General features: G+C 50.3%; 1 protein-coding gene across 1 annotated transcript in view; it reads right to left on the bottom strand.

Moving 5' to 3' along the window:
- The window catches only part of LOC147116328 (adhesion G protein-coupled receptor G2-like), a 162,579-nt gene extending 141,607 nt beyond the window's left edge, over window positions 1-20,972 (bottom strand). The window contains exons 1-3 of the mRNA XM_085991184.1: window positions 20,656-20,972; window positions 14,560-14,601; window positions 2,447-2,488 (exon numbers count right to left, since the gene is read on the bottom strand). The gene's annotated coding sequence lies outside the window, so the exon portion shown is untranslated. The remainder of the gene's footprint in view (window positions 1-2,446; window positions 2,489-14,559; window positions 14,602-20,655) is intronic.
- Window positions 20,973-22,286: the final 1,314 nt, after the last annotated feature.

Below are 22,286 nucleotides of genomic sequence, written 5' to 3'. Positions count from 1 at the left end.
CTAATGGAAAAGCGGAGAAGGGGGTACAGATTGTGAAAAGACTATTAAAGAAAGCAGCACACAGCAACACTGACCCATATCTGGCCCTGATGTCGTACAGGGCGGGCCCACTAGCAAGTGGCAAGTCTCCAGCTGAGCTCTTACTGGGTCGGAAAATCTGTACACGACTTCCCAGTTATGTCACACCGGACCACAGAGATGAGGTGTGGGCAGACAAGGCTCGGAAACTACAACAGAAACAAAAAACACTTCATGACCGCACAGCCACTACACTAGTGTCTCTACAGGAGAAGGATATAGTTCGCATTGAAGGGCCTGAGTCATGGCCTAAAAGAGCCACTGTTCTACAACAGGTCGCCCCCAGGTCATACAGTGCCATGACAGAGAACGGCAATGTGTTTCGCAGAAACAGGAGGCACCTACTGAAAACCACAGAGACCATTCAGCCTCAGGAGGACAGAGAGGAGGGAAATGCCACAAAGAGACGAGATGAGGGAAATGCCACAAAGTGACGAAGGACACAGTAGTGATAATGTGACAAGGGACCTGTGTGGTACAGACATGAACTTAAGGGATACAACTGGGGTGGTTCAGCAAACACCCGTTCAGCCACGCAGGTCACAGTGCACCAGAAAGCCTGTAGTTAAACTTGACCTGTAGACAGGGATTGATAAGACTGTAAACAGTTAATGGACTCCTGGGTGTGGGTAAGGTTTATACCTACCTGCAATTAGTTCAATGGTGTAGTTACACTGACTGTTTCTATATGATGTTAACAAGGGTTCTATGTGTTATGTTATGTTATGTTGTTACTGTGTTATGTCTTCATTGAAGGGGGAAGATGTACGGATAACAGTAGCTATCATAAAGACAGCGGGGTTTGATTGACAGCTGGTTGACGGCTGATGTCATATCCGGGGGCGGGATCCGACGCCATCTTGGCCATGCTTGAGGTACTGTACTAGGAGACACAGAGTCAGGACTGAATAAATGGCACTCCACTACAACTGCTTGGGAGACTTGTAATTACGTTATTAAGATAACATTACAGGCAGAGGAAACGCTTCAAGGACACCCTCAAAGCCTCCTTGAAAAAGTGCAACATCCCCACCGACACCTGGGAATCCCTGGCCCAAGACCGCACAAAGTGGAGGAGAAGCATCCGGGAAGGTGCCGAACACCTCGAGTCTCTTCGCCGGGAGCAAGCGGAAGCCAAGGGAAAGCAGCGCAAGGAGTGCACGTCAACCCAAGCACCCCACCCACCCGCCCCTTCAACCACCGTCTGCCCCACCTGTGACAGAGACTGTAGGTCCCGCATTGGACTAATCAGCCACCTGCGAGCTCATTTTTAATGTGGAAGCAAGTCATCCTCGGTTCCGAGGGACTGCCGAAGAAGAAGAGAAGATTTATTTAAATAACCAATTTTGATGAAAAGTCATCGACCTGAAACGTTAACTCTGTTTCTTTCTCCAAAGATGCTGCCTGAGCTGCTGAGTATTTCCAGCATTTTCTGTTTATATTTCAGATTTCCAGCATCCCCAGTATTTTGCTTTTTTATAGTGATTTATTGAATGGCTTTGCAGGCTTTCTTACCTTTCTTGTTATTTTTCTCAAACTTAGTCTATCCTGTATCCCCATTTCCTTGATTTCCCTCAACATTGAATCCATTGCCTGGCAACCCTGTCCTTGTTGCACCAAACTCCAGTTCCAAACTGTGATAATTCGCATAGATTAACACTAGCCCGGTACTATCACTGACGTCTTAGCTCACTGACGAGTCTAGTGGTATCCTCTAAAATCCAGAAATATTACTGGCCTCTGTCAGGTTCTGCTCCTTCCTATCTCAAGCCTGAATCATTTGATTCAAGAAGTCAGCCTTTATTCAGTCAGAGCAATCTTACCTCTGAATCAGAAGTTTGTGGATTCAAGCCTCACTCCAAAGACCTCAGCAAGCAGACCCGGCTGAAATTCAGTGCCATACTGAGGGAATGATGCAGGTGCTATCTTTCATATGAAAAGATCCTGTCCACACTCGCAGGTGGACATGTGAGATCTGGTGAATTTACTTGCGGATGAGCAATGGAGTTGTCCTGGCTAACATTTATTCCCTCATCCAACATCATTAAACCGATGTTCTAATCATTTGAAGTAATTGATAATCATGGGTCATTCCTGTTAAACACTGGCTGCCATGTTTCCCTATACTACAACAGTGACTATACTTCAAAAGTACTTCATTGACTGTGATGCACTTTGGGACATCCTGAGGTGGTGAACGCTACTTTGTAAATGAAGCATTGCTCTCTCTCTCTCGCTCTCTGTCTCTCCCTTTTTTTCCTCAACAATTGTCACAACTTTTCATCTTTCTGTTGTATCAGGCCAATAAGGTAAAGGAACTAAAAGTAAGCAGAGATTCCTAATGACATTGAAAAATGAGATCACTGACCGTTGCATTTCTGATGTATACAATATTTCTTGCATTGTTCATCTGTAGAGATAAAAAGAAACAGCTGTAAATGTTGGAAATCTGAAGTAAACTTTTTTTGGGTCAGGCCCTCCCTTTTTTAGTTCTCATGAAGGGTCCCGTTGTGGCGGAGCCACCAAAGGACTCAGATCATTTGTACATAATTCCTTTAACAACATGTTAGCTACAGTCTGAGTCTGTATCTTTATTTATGCTGTTTAACTGTACAGAGTGTGGTTGCTTTAACAGCGCGGCTAAAATGTGATGATGTCACGCCGTTCATCACGTGATCCCCCACTGGCGGGAAAACGTGATGACGTCATGACGTCAGCCACAGGACTGCAGGGGCAGTCCTCGTGGAGCCTCCAGAGAGAGCAGACCTACATTCGGTGTTATCCTGCAGTTTCTTGTTAAAGCCTGTTTGTTTCATTAAAGTTCATTTTGTTTGATCGCCTGAGTAGAACTCAGTCTTTTAGTTAGGAACCCATGTTCCTACACCGTAATGTTAAGCAATATTTCCTCCTTTCAGATGCTCATGCACCTGCTGTGAACTGACAGCATTTGCTGCCTTTATTTCAGTTGCATATTTTCAATCCATTGCTGCATATTTAAAAGATCATGACTTTCTGTTTCTCACAGTTTTTCTAAACAGCAGAAGGCGAAGGTTATGAGCAAATTATCAACGTTCAGCTGAACATGTCTTGCTTCTGGCAGCATTACTACCAACTTGCATTATGATACAAGTATGCAGACAAACAGAAGCAGCTTCACATTAATTCCATATTTCCCAGCCTCTGCGTGTCATGGCTCAATGTGCAATTGGTTTAAGACATCTGGTGTCCATCCCATGAAGTGTCTCCCAACTGGCCCAGAGAGAGAGGAGAGCCTCAGAGGAGTGATCCAAACAATATCGGGGTGGCATGCAGAGATTGCAAATGGCATATGAGAAAATAAACAATCACTTTGGCTATTCTGCTTTCCGTTGTTACATTTGCATTCTGATTTATCTGTAGAGAGGAAAAGAAACATTCATATATGTTCGGGAGATGTTGGAGTGGAAACTAGTGGTATCGCACACGTGTCACTGTTGGGGCTGGTTTTATTTTAAATTTCTATAAATGACTCAAAAGTAAGCATATTTCCAAAGTTTCAGATGACGCCAAGGTGGGGGCAGTGGCCAAAGATGGTAACCAATGTGTAAAAATCCAAAGCGATCTGGACAGGGTGGGTCAATGGCAGAGAGGTGTCAGATAGTGTTCAACACAGATCAGTATAAAGCTTTGAGATCAGTTCAATGAAACAAGAAAGTCGATTACATATTAAATGGCAGCATGGTTGAGGTAACAATGCAGGGAAGGGTCTTGTGGATTGGTTGTGAAAATTGTCAGATCACAGCTGTTCACAGGTGGTTAAGAAAGCTAAAAGTGTATATCTAAGGATGTGACTAATAAGTACGTGATTTTGTTTAATAATCTCATCCTCATGTTCAAAACCTTTCATAGCATCACCCCATCTTTTTTCTGTAACGTTCTCCAGCTCTACAATACTCCTAGAATTCTGTGTTCCTCTGACTCTGACCTCTTGTGCATCTTTCACTCTCTTTACCTGCCATTGGCGGACGTGGGTTCAGCCGTCTACGTCTTAAGCTCTGGAATTCCCTCTGTATACCTCTTCTATGCTCCACCTCTTTCTCCTTCTTTAAGACCCACCATAAAATTCACCTCTTTGAACAAAGGGCAAAGAGGAAACTCTTGCTGGGTGGATAGGTTGCAAATAATGGTCAGATCGCAGGTGTTGACAGGCGCTGAAGAAAGTGATGGATGTATAGCTAAGGGTGTGACTTAAGTCTAGGCAGATTATGTTATAGTTGTAGCTGGTCTTGGTGAAGCTACATTTGGAAAACTGTGTTCAGTTTTGTAATCGCTATTACAGAAATGATGTCACATTATTGGAGGGGATCCAAAGGAGAGCTTAAAGCAAATATTGCCTATCCTCAGACAACAACAACAACAACTTTCATTTATATAGCATTTTTAACATAGTAAAATGTCCCAAGATGCTTCACAGGAACGTAAGCAGAAAAAAATTGACACCAAGCCACATAAAGAGATATTAAGATAGGTGACCAAAAGCTTGGTCACAGAGGTAGGTTTTAAAGAGCGTCTTAAAGGAGGTGAGAGAGGTTCAGAGCTGGAGCGGTTGAGGGGGGGAATTCCAGAGCTTAGGGCCTAGGCACCTGAAGGCACAGCTGCCAATGGTGGAGCAAATGAAATCAGAGATGCGCAAGAGCCAAAGTTGGAGGGGTGCAGAGATCTCAGAGTTGTAGTGCTGGAGGAGGTTACAGAGATAGGGAGGGTCATGGAGAGATTTGAACACAAAGATCATAATTTTAAAAATAAGGCGTTGCCAGGTTTGGTGCCAATGTAGGTCAGCAAGCACAGGGTGATGGACTTATTGCGAGTTAAGATACGGGCAGCAGAGTTTTGAATCAGTTAAAGTTTATGGAGGGTACCAGGTGGAAAGCCGGCTAGGAGTGCATTGGATTAGTTGAGTCTGGAGGTAACATAGCTGTGGATGAGGGTTTGAGCAACAGATAGGCTGAGGAAGGGGGATAAGATGGGTGATTTTACGGAGGTGGAATTAGGCAGTCTTAGTGATCAGCTCAGGGTCAAATAGGGTACAGAGGTTGCGAACAGTCTGGTTCAGCCTCAGACAGTGGCTAAGGAGGGGTTGGGCTTGGTTGCTAGAGAACGGAGTTTGGGGTGGGGACCAAAGACAATGGCCGAGATTTTGCTGACCTCGGCAGGTCCGGTGCGGCCGTTGTTGGTGGCAGGTCGCAGACCTGTTGCTGGCTGCATCCCGCTGCCTAAAGTGAATTTACCTCAATGGGGCTTGTTAAGCCCACTCAGCGCGTTTCCCAGTCCAATTAGGTGGAGCGAGTCTGGTGACGTCATTCATGACGCGCCTTGAGCCAGTTTCCTTAAAGGGACCATGGCCACCTTACTTTTGACGTTTGTGCTGTCAGTGTTCTACAGCTTTGAAGTGCTGCAATCACTGACAATCACTGCACAGAAGTGCAGGGTTGCACCCAGGTTCTCCCATGCAGGGAGGTCCAATTACCTTCCGATGGGTGGAAGAGACCTCCCCAGGAGACCAAGACAGCCTGGTTGCACATTGAAGAGGAGGTCACAAGTAGGGATGTCATCAGGAGGACCTAGGTGCATTCTGCAAACCTTTGAATGATCTCATTAGATCAGGAAACGTGAGTACAAAGCCGCACTCACCTTCATCCTGCTGTGCCTCTCATCACATACCCATTACTCTGCCTTCCCTACCCTAACCCTGGACATCCTTACTCATACCAACTTACCTTGCACCTCGACCCATCCCTCTCTCTCTATCTATATTATCACACCCCCATCTCGCTCGGCACCACTCACACTCACCCTCATCCTAGTGCAATCATACCAACTAACAAAACACAAGGGTAGCTACTTGGGTGTTTTATCCAATGTTCATGTAAAGTTTCTGTCAATGTGCTGTCAAACAGTGAAACCTTTATTTACAACACTTTGCGTTCTTGTACAGATTGGTGTGCACTTTTGGAAGTGGCTTAGTGAGTTGCAGTAAATGGTGAGACATAACGGTACTCCCCGCAATGGTGGTTAGTGTGAAAGGAATGGCTTGGACATCGTAGGGATGATTAATGGTGTTGGTGTGGGGTGGTGCCAACCTGGCACATCATGTGGCAGCCAGGGTATACAGCATCAAATGAAATAATTCTAGCCATGCTGAGGCCATCCCTGGCCTCCCGGGCAACAATGTGCTCGGGTGCTGATGCCCTCTGTCCTGTGCAGCATCAGGTGATTGCAGAGAAGCTTGGTATTGTTGTTAGTGCTGCTGGTGTGCCTGGTGCTGCTGGTGTTGGGGCTGATCATGGTCAGATTCTGAAGACCAAGATGAAAAAGTATAAATGGTACCCACGCTGGCGGAATAGATGGCAGGTGAAGTTGAGATGACTGAATCATTCTGTAAATGGTGAGAGAGGTTGTTCCAATGAGGTGACAATGGATGTAGAGTTTGCTCCAAATACTTGTAGCATAAAGCTCAATCTGTGTTCCAAATGGAGTAAGCAACAGCTTCTGCGCTTGGAAAGTGAACAGCTGTGAGGTGGGAGCTTTTATAATACATTTCGAGCTGTCAACTAATCAGTTGATTCAATGGCCATTCAACTCCTGCCTCAGGTTAACAGATGTGGTCCACGAGCAGTGTGGACCCTGTGGGCAAACAGTTCAAGTTAAAAGGTTAGGTTAAAACCATTATTAAGGGTCTGTCAACAAGCCAATAATTGCTTTAATTGGGTCGCCCACCTCTGCGGGTCATGTCCAATCCGAAATCACAGACGCACCATTGGGAAAGGCACATTGCGACAGGATGACAGAGAGTTCGCGACCCACTGTCAAAAAAAAATCAAATTTCCCACCTGACCTGCCATTGATCCTGTCCGCTGAACCCCCGAAAAATTCCGGCTAATGGTTTCGGTCTTCCCAATTTTTAATTGGAGGAAATTTCTGCTCATCCAAAAGTGTGACCAATGACAGGCATTGGAGGGGTCAAGAGAGATGGTGGTGAGGTACAGCTGGATATCGTCAGCGTACGTGTGGAATCTGACTTTATGCTTCTGGATGATGTCACCGACGGGCAGTATGTCGATGATAAATAGCAGGGGCCAATGATAGATCCTTGAGAGATGCCAGAGGTAATGGTGTGGGAGAGGTAAGAGAAGCCATTGCAGGAGATTCTCTGGCTATGACTGGATAGATAGGAATGGAGCCAGGCGAGGGCAGTCCCACCCAGATGGGCAATGGAGGAGAGGTGTTGGAGGAGGATGCGGTGGTCAACCATGTATAAGGCTGCAGGCCAGGTGGAAAAGCATGAGGAGGGTTAGTGTACCACAGTCACAGTCATATAGGATGTCATTTGTGACTTTGATAAGATCCGTGTCAGTGCTGTGTGAGTGGCGGAATACTGAGTGGAAGGGTTCAGACTTTATAGAGAAGAGGAGAATGAGGGGCACTTAATAGAGTTTTTTTATGATTTTCACATATATGCAGAATTTAGATCCCACAAAACTTCTACAGGGTACAGCATTTGAAGGCTATGGGGCACAGATTAAAGTTACTGGTATCAACAAACAATAGGAAGCTTAGGAAACATTATTTTTGTAGAAAAGTAACTGGATGAGTTGCTTAATGAGTACTTTCTTTTAGTATTTATAGAGTCAAGTGAAGCTTGATGAAAAGATAATAGAAGGGCAACCCATAGCTCTATGCATTAATAAGGAAATTATTCATAAGGGCCAGAGGGAGCCTGCATGATGGCCTTCTGGACAGTAAACTGACTGATGTTGCTGGGTTCACCTGTTGCAGCCTGGAATGAGCTGGTGGCTAGAAGTTGAGAGCCACCATTACCTTCACAGCCATAGCTGTGCTGTGTGTGCTGTAGTGTTAGGCGCCAACTTCTGATGCAAGAGGTGACATTGGTCAGTGACTGTGGCCCTGTTGAAGCACAGCCTCCTCATACATTGAGTCTCAGCCATGTTGAGGTTAAACATCCTGTTCCAGAAGACCCAAATGCTGCAAAGCCTCCTTGGCCTTTGCTTCCTTTGCCTAGGGTAACCGTTTTTGCTAAACTGAATCCAGGGTCACACAGGGTGGGAGCATGGCAAAGTAGCCAGGACGGAAAATGTAGGTTGTGCAGCGTAACGAGGCAACATTTTTTTTGCAGCCTATATTTTAACAGTTGCACATATACACCACAAAATGCAAAAAAAATGTGCATATAATTTCTGTGGCTATGACATCATACTATTGAAGTGCATTCAGACACCTGACCCCGCCCCCATGACTGAGGTCACACTGACCCCTCCCCCAGTGAATGAGGTCACACCTGACCCACCCCCCACCCCAGTGACTGCGGTCACACCTGACCGCCCCCGAGACTGAGGTCACAGCTGACCCCTCCCCCCCAGTGACTGAGGTCACACCTGACCCCCCTCCCAGTGACTGAGGTCAAACTGACCCGCCCCCAGTGACTGAGGTCACACCTGACCCCTCCCCCAGTGACTGAGGTCACACCTGACCCCCCCCCCAGTGACTGAGGTCACACCTGACCCCGCCACAGTGACCGAGGTCACACTGACCGCCCTCCAGTGACTGAGGTCACACCTGACCACCCCCCCCCGTGACTGAGGTCACACCTGACCGCCCCCCCAGTGACTGAGGTCACACTGACCGCCCCCCCAGTGACTGAGGTCACACCTCACCCCCCCCCGCAGTGACTGAGGTCACACTGACGCCCCCCCCAGTGACTGAGGTCACACCTGACCCCCCCCCCAAGTGACTGAGTTCACACTGACCCCCCCCCAGTGACTGAGGTCACACCTGACCCCCCCACCCAGTGACTGAGGTCACACCTGACCCCTCCCAGTGACTGAGGTCACACTGACCCCTCCCCCAGTGACTCAGGTCACACCTGAACCCCTCCCCCAGTGACTGAGGTCACACCTGACCCCTCCCCCAGTGACTGAAGTCTCACTGACCCCTCCCCCAGTGACTGAGGTCACACTGACCGCCCCCCCCAAGTGACTGAGGTCACACTGACCCCCCCTAGTGACTGAGGTCACACCTGACCCCCCCCAGTGACTGAGGTCACACCTGACCCCTCCCCCTGTGACTGAGGTCAAACCTGACCCCCCCCCAGTGACTGAGGTCACACCTGACCCCACCCAGTGACTGAGGTCACACTGACCGCCCCCCAGTGACTGAGGTCACACTGACCACCCCCCCCCGCAGTGACTGAGGTCACACCTGACCCCCCCGCCAGTGACTGAGGCCACACCTGACACCCCCCCAGTGACTGAGGTCACAGCTGAACACCCCCTCCAGTGACTGAGGTCACACCTGACCCCCCCGCCCCAGTGACTGAGGTCACACTGACCCCTCCCCGAGTGACTGAGGTCACACTGACACCCCCCCAGTGACTGAGGTCACACTGACCCCTCCCCCAGACCCCCCCCCCCAGTGACTGAGGTCACACTGACCCCTCCCCCAGTGACTGAGGTCAAACCTGACCCCCCCCAAGTGACTGAGGTCACACTGACCCCTCCCCGAGTGACTGAGGTCACACTGACACCCCCCCAGTGACTGAGGTCACACTGACCATCCCCCCCAGTGACTGAGGTCACACTGACTCCTCCCCCAGTGACTGAGGTCACACCTGACTCCCCCAGTGACTGAGGTCACACCTGACCCCTCCCCCAGTGACTGAGGTCTCACTGACCCCTCCCCCAGTGACTGAGGTCACACTGACCGCCCCCCCCCAGTGACTGAGGTCACACTGACCCCCCCTAGTGACTGAGGTCACACCTGACGCCCCCCCCCAGTGACTGAGGTCACACCTGACCCCTCCCCCTGTGACTGAGATCACACCTGACACCCCCCCCAGTGACTGAGGTCACACCTGACGCCCCCCCCCTAGTGACTGAGGTCATACCTGACCCCCCGCCAGTGACTGAGGTCACACCTGAACCCCGCGACCCCAGTGACTGAGGTCATACCTGACCACCCCCCAGTGACTGAGGTCACACTGACCGCCCCCCAGTGACTGAGGTCACACTGACCCCCCCCAAGTGACTGAGGTCACACTGACCCCCCCCCAGTGACTGAGGTCACATCTGACCTCCCCCAGTGACTCAGGTCACACCTGAACCGCTCCCCCAGTGACTGAGGTCACACCTGACCCCTCCCCCAGTGACTGAGGTCTCACTGACCCCTCCCCCAGTGACTGAGGTCACACTGACCCCCCCCCGCAGTGACTGAGGTCACACTGACCCCCCCCCCAGTGACTGAGGTCACACCTGACCCCCCCAGTGACTGAGGTCACACCTGACCCCTCCCCCCAGTGACTGAGGTCACACCTGACCCCCCCCCAGTGACTGAGGTCAAACTGACCCGCCCCCAGTGACTGAGGTCACATCGGACCTCCACCAGTGACTGAGGTCACACCTGAGCCCTCCCCCCAGTGACTGAGGTCACACCTGACACTCCCCCAGTGACTGAGGTCTCACTGACCGCCCCCCCAGTGACTGAGGTCACACCTGACCCCTCCCCCAGTGACTGAGGTCACACCTGACCCACCCCCCAGTGACTGAGGTCACACCTGACCCCGCCACAGTGACCGAGGTCACACTGACCGCCCTCCAGTGACTGAGGTCACACCTGACCACACCCCCCGTGACTGAGGTCACACCTGACCGCCCCCCCAGTGACTGAGGTCACACTGACCCCCCCCCCAGTGACTGAGGTCACACCTCACCCCCGCCCCGCAGTGACTGAGGTCACACTGACGCCCCCCCCCAGTGACTGAGGTCACACCTGACCCCCCCCCCAGTGACTGAGGTCACACCTGACCCCCCCTCCCAGTGACTGAGGTCACACCTGACCCCCCCCAGTGACTGAGGTCACACTGACCCCTCCCCCAGTGACTCAGGTCACACCTGAACCCCTCCCCCAGTGACTGAGGTCACACCTGACCCCTCCCCCAGTGACTGAGGTCTCACTGAGCCCTCCCCCAGTGACTGAGGTCACACTGACCCCCCCTAGTGACTGAGGTCACACCTGACCCCCCCCAGTGACTGAGGTCACACCTGACCCCTCCCCCTGTGACTGAGGTCACACCTGATCCCCCGCCAGTGACTGAGGTCACACCTGACCCCCGCGCCCCCAGTGACTGAGGTCATACCTGACCCCCCCCAGTGACTGAGGTCACACTGACCGCCCCCCAGTGACTGAGGTCACACTGACCACCCCCCCCACAGTGACTGCGGTCACACCTGCCCCACCCCCCCCAGTGACTGAGGCCACACCTGACACCCCCCCAGTGACTGAGGTCACAGCTGAACACCCCCTCCAGTGACTGAGGTCACACCTGACCCCCCCGCCCCAGTGACTGAGGTCACACTGACCCCTCCCCGAGTGACTGAGGTCACACTGACACCCCCCAGTGACTGAGGTCACACTGACCCCTCCCCCAGTGACTGAGGTCACACTGACCCCCCCCCCAGTGACTGAGGTCACACTGACCCCTCCCCCAGTGACTGAGGTCAAACCTGACCCCCCCCCAGTGACCGAGGTCACACTGACCCCTCCCCCAGTGACTGAGGTCAAACCTGACCCCCCCCCAGTGACCGAGGTCACACTGACCCCTCCCCGAGTGACTGAGGTCACACTGACACCCCCCCAGTGACTGAGGTCACACTGACCCCCCCCAAGTGACTGAGGTCACACTGACCGCCCCCCAGTGACTGAGGTCACACTGACCACCCCCCCACAGTGATTGAGGTCACACCTGACCCCCCCCCCAGTGACTGAGGCCACACCTGACACCCCCCCAGTGACTGAGGTCACAGCTGAACACCCCCTCCAGTGACTGAGGTCACACCTGACCCCCCCCCCCCAGTGACTGAGGTCACACTGACCCCTCCCCGAGTGACTGAGGTCACACTGACACCCCCCCCAGTGACTGAGGTCACACTGACCCCTCCCCCAGTGACTGAGGTCACACTGACCCCCCCCCAGTGACTGAGGTCACACTGACCCCTCCCCCAGTGACTGAGGTCACACCTGACCCCCCCCCAGTGACTGAGGTCACACTGACCCCTCCCCGAGTGACTGAGGTCACACTGACACCCCCCCAGTGACTGAGGTCACACTGACCGCCCCCCCCCCGTGACTGAGGTCACACTGACTCCTCCCCCAGTGACTGAGGTCACACCTGACTCCCCCAGTGACTGAGGTCACACTGACCCCTCCCAGTGACTGAGGTCACACTGACCCCCCCCCAGTGACTGAGGTCACACCTGACCCCCCCCAGTGACTGAGGTCACACCTGACCCCCGCCCCCCCAGTGACTGAGGCCACACCTGACCCCCCCAGTGACTGAGGTCACACTAACCACCCCCCCCAGTGACTGAGGTCACACCTGACCCCCGCCCCCCCAGTGACTGAGGCCACACCTGACCCCCCCAGTGACTGAGGTCACACTAACCACCCCCCCCAGTGACTGAGGTCACGCCTGACCCCGCCCCCCAGTGACTGAGGCCACACTGACCCCTCCCCCAGTGACTGAGGTCACACCTGACCCCCCCCAGTGACTGAGGTCACACTGACCCCTCCCCCAGTGACTGAGGTCACACTGACCCGTCCCCCAGTGACTGAGGTCACACCTGACCCCTCCCCCCCAGTGACTGAGGTCACACCTGACCCCTCCCCCTCAGTGATTGAGGTCATACCTGACCCGCTCCCAGTGACTGAGGTCACACCTGACCCCCCCCAAGTGACTGAGGTCACACCTGACCCCCCCCCCAGTGACTGAGGTCACACCTGACACCCGCCCCCCCAGTGACTGAGGTCACACCTGACCCCCCCCAGTGACTGAGGTCACACTAACCACTCCCCCAGTGACTGAGGTCACACCTGACCGCCCCCCCAGTGACTGAGGTCACACTGACCCCTCCCCCAGTGACTGAGGTCACACCTGACCCCCCCAGTGACTGAGGTCACACTGACCCCTCCCCCGGTGACTGAGGTCACACTGACCCGCCCCCCAGTGACTGAGGTCACACCTGACCCCTCCCCCCCAGTGACTGAGGTCACACCTGACCCCTCCCCCCCAGTTACTGAGGTCATACCTGAGCCCCCCCCCAGTGACTGAGGTCACACCTGACCCCCCCCCAGTGACTGAGGTCACGCCTGACACCTCCCCTCCAGTGACTGTGGTCACACTGACCCCCCCCCCAGTAATTGAGGTCACACCTGACCCCTCCCCCCCAGTGACTGAGGTCACACTGACCCCTCCCCCAGTGACTGAGGTCACACTGACCCGTCCCCCAGTGACTGAGGTCACACCTGACCCCTCCCCCCCAGTGACTGAGGTCACACCTGACCCCTACCCCTCAGTGACTGAGGTCATACCTGACCCGCCCCCAGTGACTGAGGTCACACCTGACCCCCCCAAGTGACTGAGGTCACACCTGACCCCCCCCAGTGACTGAGGTCACACCTAACACCCGCCCCCCCAGTGACTGAGGTCACACCTGACCCCCCCAGTGACTGAGGTCACACTAACCCCCCCCCAGTGACTGAGGTCACACCTGACCGCCCCCCCAGTGACTGAGGTCACACCTGACCCCCCCCAGTGACTGAGGTCACACTGACCCCTCCCCCAGTGACTGAGGTCACACTGACCCGTCCCCCAGTGACTGAGGTCACACCTGACCCCTCCCCCCCCAGTGACTGAGGTCACACCTGACCCCTCCCCCCCAGTGACTGAGGTCACATTGACCCCTGCCCCCCCGGTGACTGAGGTCACACCTGACCCCTCCCCCCCAGTGACTGAGGTCACACTGACCCCTCCCCCCCAGTGACTGAGGTCACACTGACCCCCCACAGTGACTGAGGTCATACCTGACCCCCCCCCCCAGTGACTGGGGTCACGCCTGACCCCTCCCCCCCAGTGACTGAGGTCACACCTGACCCCTCCCCCCAGTGACTGAGGTCACACCTGACGCCTCCCCCCCAGTGACTGACCACCTCCGCCGACTTCCGCAGGCAGTTAATTGGCACTAATCCCCTTCCCGCCTCGAGGAGATGAGACCCGGCGCGGGTCGGGTACCCACCTCCTGGGAAGATGGCATGGAGGTGGGTTAGGGGCGGGATGGGTAACCGCTCTCAGATTCTGCCATTTTCCCAGCAGTCCCGTCTCCATACCCGCCTCCCCAGGGCTGGCAAAATTGCCCCATGTACTTCAAAAGTAATCATTGACTGATGCGCTTTGGGACTGCCCAAGGTGGTGAAAGGTGCTTTGTAAATGAAGCATTGCTCTCCCGCTTCTCTCTCTCTTGCTCTCTATCTCTCTCATTTTTTCATTCAACAATTGTCACACCTTTTCATCTTTCTGTTGTATCCAGTCAATAAGGTAAAGGATCTAAAAGAGAGCAGAGATTCCTAATGACATTTAAAAATTAGATCACTGACCTGTACAATCCTGCCGTTCACAATATTTCTTGCAATTCTCATCTGTAGAGATAAAAAGAAGCAGCTGTAAATGTTGGAAATCTGAAATAAACATTTTTTGGGTCAGGCCCTCCCTTTTTTAGTTCTCATGAAGGGTCCCGTAATGTTAGCCAATATTTCCTCTTTTCAGATGCTCATGCACCTGCTGTGAACTGACAGCAATTGCTGCTTTTATTTCAGTTGCATATTTTTAATCCATTGCTGTGTATTTAAAAGGCCACGACTTTCTGTTTTTCACAGTTTCACTGAACTGCAGATGGCATAAGTTATGCGAAAAATATTTATGCTTAAACATATCACACATATCACAATCATTCTAATAATTAATGACACTTGTGCCTGCCATAGTTGAATAGCTGCCATTGTGTGCAAGGCGTGAGGTGAGGGTGAGAATGTTGGTAGGTAGAGATTATTGGTGGGTAAGTGCTGGGGGTCTAGTGCTTTGGGCAGTGTGTAAAGCTTATGGTACAGACAGTGGTATGTAGCATTTGTTGAAACATTCAATCACCCTGAACATAAGAACATAAGAAATAGGAGCAGGAGTAGGCCAATCGGCCCCTCGAGCCTGCTCCACCATTCAATAAGATCATGGCTGATCTGATACTAACCTCAAATCTTCTATCACTCTGCATCCACCCGAACCCATGTGATCTCCCGGGAGAGGCGAAAAACCAGATAAAGACCCAATGGCCAATTTGGGAGAAAAAAATCTGGGAAATTCCTCTCCGACCCATCTAGGCGATCGAAATTCTTCCAGGAGATCACTCTGTCCCTATATTTTCTACAGTACTTACCTTCTGTAAAGGCGATCTCCACCCCAGCCAGGAACAGGAATAAAACCATCTCCTGAAATCTAACACAGAATTAGAACACAGTAGGAGCAGAACAAGGCTACACGGCCCCTGGGCCCACTCCACTGCCCACAGGGCCATGACCATTCCGAACCTAGACTCATGTCCAATTTCCTGCCCGCTCCCCGTAACCCTTAATTCCCTTTACTTCTAGGAAACTATCTATTTCTGTTTTAAATTTATTTAATGATGTAGCTTCCACAGCTTTCTGGGGCAGCAAATTCCACAAACCTACCACCCTCTGAGTGAAGAAGTTTCTCCTCATCTCAGTTTTGAATGAGCAGCCCCTTATTTTAAGATTATGCCCCCTAGTTCTAGTTTCACCCATCATTGGGAACATCCTCACCGCATCCACCCGATCAAGCCCCTTCACAATCTTATATGTTTCAATAAGATCGCCTCTCATTCTTCTGAACTCCAATGAGTAGAGTCCCAATCTACTCAACCTCTCCTCATATGACCACCCCCTCATCCCTGGGATTAACCGAGTGAGCCTTCTTTGTACTGACTCGAGAGCAAGTATGTCTTTTCTTAAGTATGGACACCAAAACTGTATGCAGTATTCCAGGTGCGGTCTCACCAATACCTTGTACAACTGCAGCAATACCTCCCTGTTTTTATATTCCATCCCCCTAGGAATAAAAGCCAACATTCCATTGGCCTTCTTAATCACTTGCTGCACCTGCATACTAACTTTTTGAGTTTCGTGCACCAGGACCCCCAGATCCCTTTGTACTACAGTACTTTCCAGTTTCTTGCCATTAAGATAATAACTTGCTCTATGATTTTTCCTGCCAAAGTGCATAACCTCACACTTTCCAGTATTGTATTCCATCTGCCAAATCTCTGCCCACTTACTTAGCCTGTCTATGTCCCTTTGCAGGTTTTTTATGTCCTCCTCACTCACTACTTTCCGTCCCATCTTTGTATCATCTGCAAACTTTGATATGTTACACTCGGTCCCCTCCTCCAAATCGTTAATATAGATTGTAAAGAGTTGGGGACCCAGCACTGACCCCTGCGGAACACCATTAGTTACTGGTTGCCAATCTGAGAATGAACCATTTATCCCAACTCTCTGCTTTCTGTTAGAGAGCCAATCCTCCACCCACGCCAGAATATTACCCCCAATCCCGTGATTTTTTATCTTGAGCAATAATCTTTTGTGTGGCACCTTGTCAAATGCCTTTTGGAAGTCTAAATACACTACGTCCACTGGTTCCCCTTTATCCACCCTGTATGTTACTTCCTCAAAAAACTCAAGCAAATTTGTCAAACATGACTTCCCCTTCATGAAACCATACTGAGTTTGTCCTATTAAATTATGTTTATCCAAATGTCCCGTTACTGTCTCCTTAATAATGGACTCTAACATTTTACCAACCACAGATGTTAGGCTAACAGGTCTATAGTTTCCAGCCTTCTGCCTACTACCCTTTTTAAATAAGGGTGTTACATTAGCAGTTTTCCAATCTGCCGGGACCTTTGCTGAGTCCAGTGAGTTTTGGAAAATTATTACCAATGCATCCACAATCCCTACCGCTACTTCCCTCAAGACCCTAGGATGCAAGCCATCAGGTCCAGGGGATTTATCCACCTTGAGTCCCATTATTTTACCAAGTACCACTTCCTTAGTGATTTTAATCGTATTTAGTTCCTCCCCCCCTAGAGCCCCCTGTTTGTCCAGTGTTGGGATATTCTTAGTGTCCTCTACTGTAAAGACTGATACAAAATAATTGTTCAGTGTTTTTGCCATCTCCATGTTTCCCACCATTAATTTCCCGGTCTCATCCTCTAAGGGACCAACATTTACTTTAGCCACCCTTTTTCTTTTTATATAACTATAGAAACTTTTACTGTCTGTTTTTATATTTTTTGCTAATTTACTTTCATAATCTATCTTCCCTTTCTTAATCAATCTTTTAGTTATTTTTTGCTGTCTTTTAAAGACTTCCCAATCTTCCATCCTCCCATTAGATTTGGCTACCTTATGTGCCCTTGTTTTTAGTCGGATACTATCCTTAATTACTTTACTTAGCCACGGATGGCTATCTTCTTTTACACCCTTTTTTCCTCAGTGGAATATATATTTTTTGGAAGTTGTAAAATAACTCCTTAAATGTACACCACTGATCATGTACCGTCTTACCCTTTAATCTATTTTCCCAGTCCACTCTAATCAATTCCGCTCTCATACCTTCGTAGTCTCCTTTATTCAAGCTCAGCACGCTTGTTTGAGATCCAACCTTCTCACCCTCTAATTGAATATGGAATTCAACCATGTTATGGTCACTCATTCCAAGGGGATCCTTTACTAGGACATTTTTAATTAATCCTGTCTCATTACACAGGACCAAATCTAAGGTTGCTTGCCCCCTGGTCGGTTCAGTTACATACTGCTCAAGAAACCCATCCCTAATACACTCAATGAACTCTTCCTCAAGGCTGCTCTGCCCAATTTGATTTGTCCAGTTAATATGATAATTAAAATCCCCCATAGTTATAGCTGTTCCCTTATTACAAGCCTCAACTATTTCCTGATTAATACTCCGTCCAACAGAGTTGCAACTGTTCGGAGGCCTATAGACTACACCCACTAGTGTTTTTTTCCCCTTATTATTCCTTATCTCCACCCAAACTGTTTCACTATCCTGCTCCTTTGACCCAATATCATTTCTCTGTATTATAGTGATTCCTTCCTTTATTAACATAGCCACCCCACCTCCTCTCCCTTCCTGCCTGTCCTTCCTGATTGTTAAATAACCTGGTATGTTTAATTCCCAGTCATGGTCACCCTGCAGCCATGTTTCTGTAATGGCCACAAGGTCATACCCATATGTCATTATTTGTGCCGTTAACTCATTCATTTTGTTACGAATGCTACGTGCATTCAGATAAAGAACTTTTAAATATGTTTTGTAACACTTAGTTCCTGTTTTTTCCCTTTTTAGTACTTTACGTTTTACTCCATACCTTCTGTCCCTTCCTGACACATTCTGTTTTTTAATTCCCCCACTGCTACCTAAGTCTATGACCTTCTCTGTTGTCATTTCTATTATTTGCTCTCTAGAAACCTCCCCCCCACTAATTAGTTTAAAGCCCTCTCTACAGCCCTAGTTATATGATTCGCCAGGACTCTAGTCCCAGCACTGGCCAAGTGGAGTCCGTCCCAACAGAACAGCTCCCTCCTGTCCCAGTACTGGTGCCAGTGTCCCAAGAAGCAAAACCCATTTCTCCCACACCAGTCTTTGAGCCACGCATTTAACTCTTTAATTTTATTTATCCTAGCCAAAGTCGCTCGTGGCTCAGGTAATAACCCAGAGATTATTACCCTTGAGGTTCTGTTTTTTAATTTGACCCCTAGCTGCTCATACTCCTTTAACAGAACCGTCTTCCTTGTCCTATCTACGTCGTTTGTACCAACATGGACCACGACAACTGGATCCTCCCCCTCCCACTCCAAGTTTCTTTCCAGCCCAGAAGAGATGTCCTTAACTCTGGCACCAGGCAGGCAACACAGTCTTCGGGACTCCCGCTCTTGTATCCCCTACCACTACAACATTTCTTTTTACTCCCTCCACTTGAATGGCCCCCTGTACCACGGTGCTGTGGCCAGGTTGCTCATCCTCCCTGCAGTCCCCGCTCCCGCCCTCACAGGGAGTAAGAACCTCGATCCTGCTGGACAAGAACAAGGGCTGCGTCTCCTTCAACACTACATCCTGGATCCCTGTACCTTCCTCACTCATAGTCACACCGTCCTGTCCCTGACCACGGACTACATCTGCAGTAATTAACTTCATAGGTGTGACCATCTCCTGAAACATAGAGTCCAGGAACTTCTCCCCCTCCCTGATGTGTCGCAGTGTCTGAAGCTCGGTCTCAAGCTCCATAACATGGAACTTGAGTTCCTCTAGCAGCAAACACTTGTCGCAGATGTAATCACCGTGAGCCTCAATGGGGTTCACCGGCTCCCACATCTCGCAACAGTAACACATCACCTGCTCCATTCTATATAATTAATTTAATTTCTTATTATTAGTTATTAAGACCCTGCCCGGATATATATGATAATATCACACCACTATTCAATAGGACTTACCAACTTAAAGGTATAAAAGAGAAGAGAAGGAAGAAAACCAACCAAGCAGCTGATCACCAACCTCCTCCTTGAATACTGTCTGTGGAGCCTGTTTGCTTGACTCGTCTCGCTGCTCCGCCTCCGCAGTGTTGTCTAAGCCTGGGAGTGGTGAACAAAACAGAGCAAAAAACACACCCTCACCTCCCACTTATCCGAACTCTCCCACTTAGCAAAACTCCAACAGCACTCAATGCACAAAGCACTCCGTGCACTGCACTAGCCCCTCCCCTTTTATACCCGGATTCTACTTCCTGTTTAAACTGCCCAAGAGTTTAAAAAACCCTTAAAAAATTAAACTTACTTCAATAATTGACTTCTTAACACACTAAAATTCACAAAATACACTTAAATGATTTTTCTCCCCCTTAGCAAAACTCCAACAGCACTCAATGCACAAAGCACTGACCACCCGACTGAGGTGGAGCTGCCATGAGCACACCTGCTTCAGTCCTCCGGCTCCTTCTCCTTGTTGTGCTTCTCCTTGCTGAGGCAGCTGCACAGCCAGCAATGCTGAGAATGAGGTGCTGCCGTGTCAATGAACCTTCCCTTTAAGAACTGGGAAAAGCCTGTGACAATGATGAGTTGCGATTAGACTGCACCTGATATTGGTCCACCCTTTGAATGTAACGCCACTGAACTAGGCTTTAAGACTTGATTTAGCGCTTGAGCAGTGAGAATGAATTTTGTGTGCAGTCTAAAGCATTAGCTCCTGGCGCTAATTCTGAAACTTTTCTAAAGATACCGCCCATTCCTGGGCTATAATGAATTTCTAGCCCCTGGTGTCCATCCCATGAACTGTCTCCCAACTGGCCCACTGAGAAAGCACAGCCTCAGGGGAGTGATCGAAACAAAATTGGGAAGGCAAACAGAACGTTTTTGACTTAATGAATAAGATAATGGAGTCGAGATTGCAAATAGCATATGAAAAATAGATCGTTCACTTTTCCTAGTCTGCTTTACATTATCACATTTGCGATGTGATTTACTTGTAGCAATAAAAAAATCAATCATAAATGCTGGTGTGGTGTCAAGAGTGGAAACTCTTCCACTTTCAGACAAGCTACTCACCACCCCGTAGGTATTGTCTTTGCGACACATATGATTATCCACTTTCCAGAGCAAAGAATACACCAGAAGCGCAACCTCTGTGCGACTGAGACTGTGGCCTTGGAATTCCATGCGGGATTCTCCTAATCTCCAGTCTTAACTTTTGTGTGAAACCAGCAGCATCCCCGGTTCTCTGGGGTTCTGCTGGTCTCCTGCTGAAGTTATGGCAGATCGAGTGAAACACTGTGGAATATCCACGTCTGTGTCTGTGTCTCAGCTTTCATCTCTGAGTTTTCAGCTATTTCTTCTGCGACCTCATTTCACATTGCTGGACAATGCCTGGCATCTGTTAATCATAGTTATTTAAAAATAGAACGCACTGGCATTTTACAGCACTTTCACAACCCCAGGGCCTCCCAAAGCATTGCACTGCCAATGAAGTACTTTTGAAGTTAGCCAATGTTGTAACATGGGGAAACGCAGCAGTCAATTTGCACACAGCAATGATATAAATGACCAGATTGTAGGAATTGACGAATTCCTAACTAATAACTGAGGTCGACTCAGGAGATCAAATCAAACAGGTCTTTAATGTAAAGCTAAACGAGTTCAAACAGTTTGATGAGATCGATACAGGAGAACCACGAAACAGGTCTTAACAAGATGGAGCTTCCACGAGGACTGCCTGGGCAGTCACGTGGTTTGCGACATGATGTCATCGTGTTTGCCCGTGTTTTCCCGTGCTCTTAAAGGGGCCACGCCCCGTGCATACAAACACTATATACAAAACAAAGTAATGTCTAACACAATGGTACAGGCTTAGGCTGGTGTTAGAACATCGTTAAAGGGAATTATGTACAGTTGCCCAGAGTCATTCAGTGGCTCCGCCACATGCGCCCCCCTAGAATTCGCTTTAACAGACAAAGTCAAACGGCGAGGGGGTCTGATGAGCCTGTCGGAACGACTCCTGTACTCCTGAGGTGGAGGCGGCTGGCGGTCTGGCGGGCGGTTGCGCTTGGTCTGCCGGAACGGCGATGGGTGGCCGACCTCGTCTCGGCGGGAGTGCTGTCTCGACGGGGCGGTCGAGGTCCCGATGTGCCGGCTTCAATCGATCGACTGCAATGTGGTCCGGCTTACCACCGACATCTACGGTGAAGGTTTTGTCCCCTGCCTCCAACATGCGGAAGGGACCAGTATATGGGGCCTTGAGTGGATTCCTGTGAGCATCGTGGCGGATAAAGACGTATTCTGCCTTGTGAAGCCCCGTTGGAACGTGCAAACTCTGCAGCCCGTGGTGCGAAGTGGGCACCGGCGCGAAACAGCTGGCCGCCTCCCGGTGACTAGTAAGCTGGTCAGGCGCGGACCAAGGCTTCGTCGATTCTGGTAGGAAATCTCCTGGGACTCGCAACGGTTGTCTGTACACCAGCTCCGTGGATGAAGAGTGAAGGTCTTCTTTGGGGGCTGTGCGAAGGCCCAACAGGACCCACGGTAGCTTGTCTTCCCATCCAGCGTCCTGGAGGCTGGCCCTCGGGGCGGCTTTCAGCGACCGGTGGAAACGTTCACAGAGACCATTCGCCTGTGGGTGGTAGGCTGTGGTGCGGTGTAATTTGACACTGAGTCCTTGGACCATTGCATTCCAGAGTTCGGAGGAA

The sequence above is a fragment of the Somniosus microcephalus genome, chromosome 6, assembly GCF_052327205.1.
Source record: "Somniosus microcephalus isolate GS21.2 chromosome 6, FLI_Smic_1.0, whole genome shotgun sequence".
NCBI lineage: Eukaryota > Metazoa > Chordata > Chondrichthyes > Squaliformes > Somniosidae > Somniosus > Somniosus microcephalus.
The sequence above is the reverse complement of the archived record's forward strand: the minus strand, read 5'-3'. Positions and strand labels throughout refer to the sequence as shown.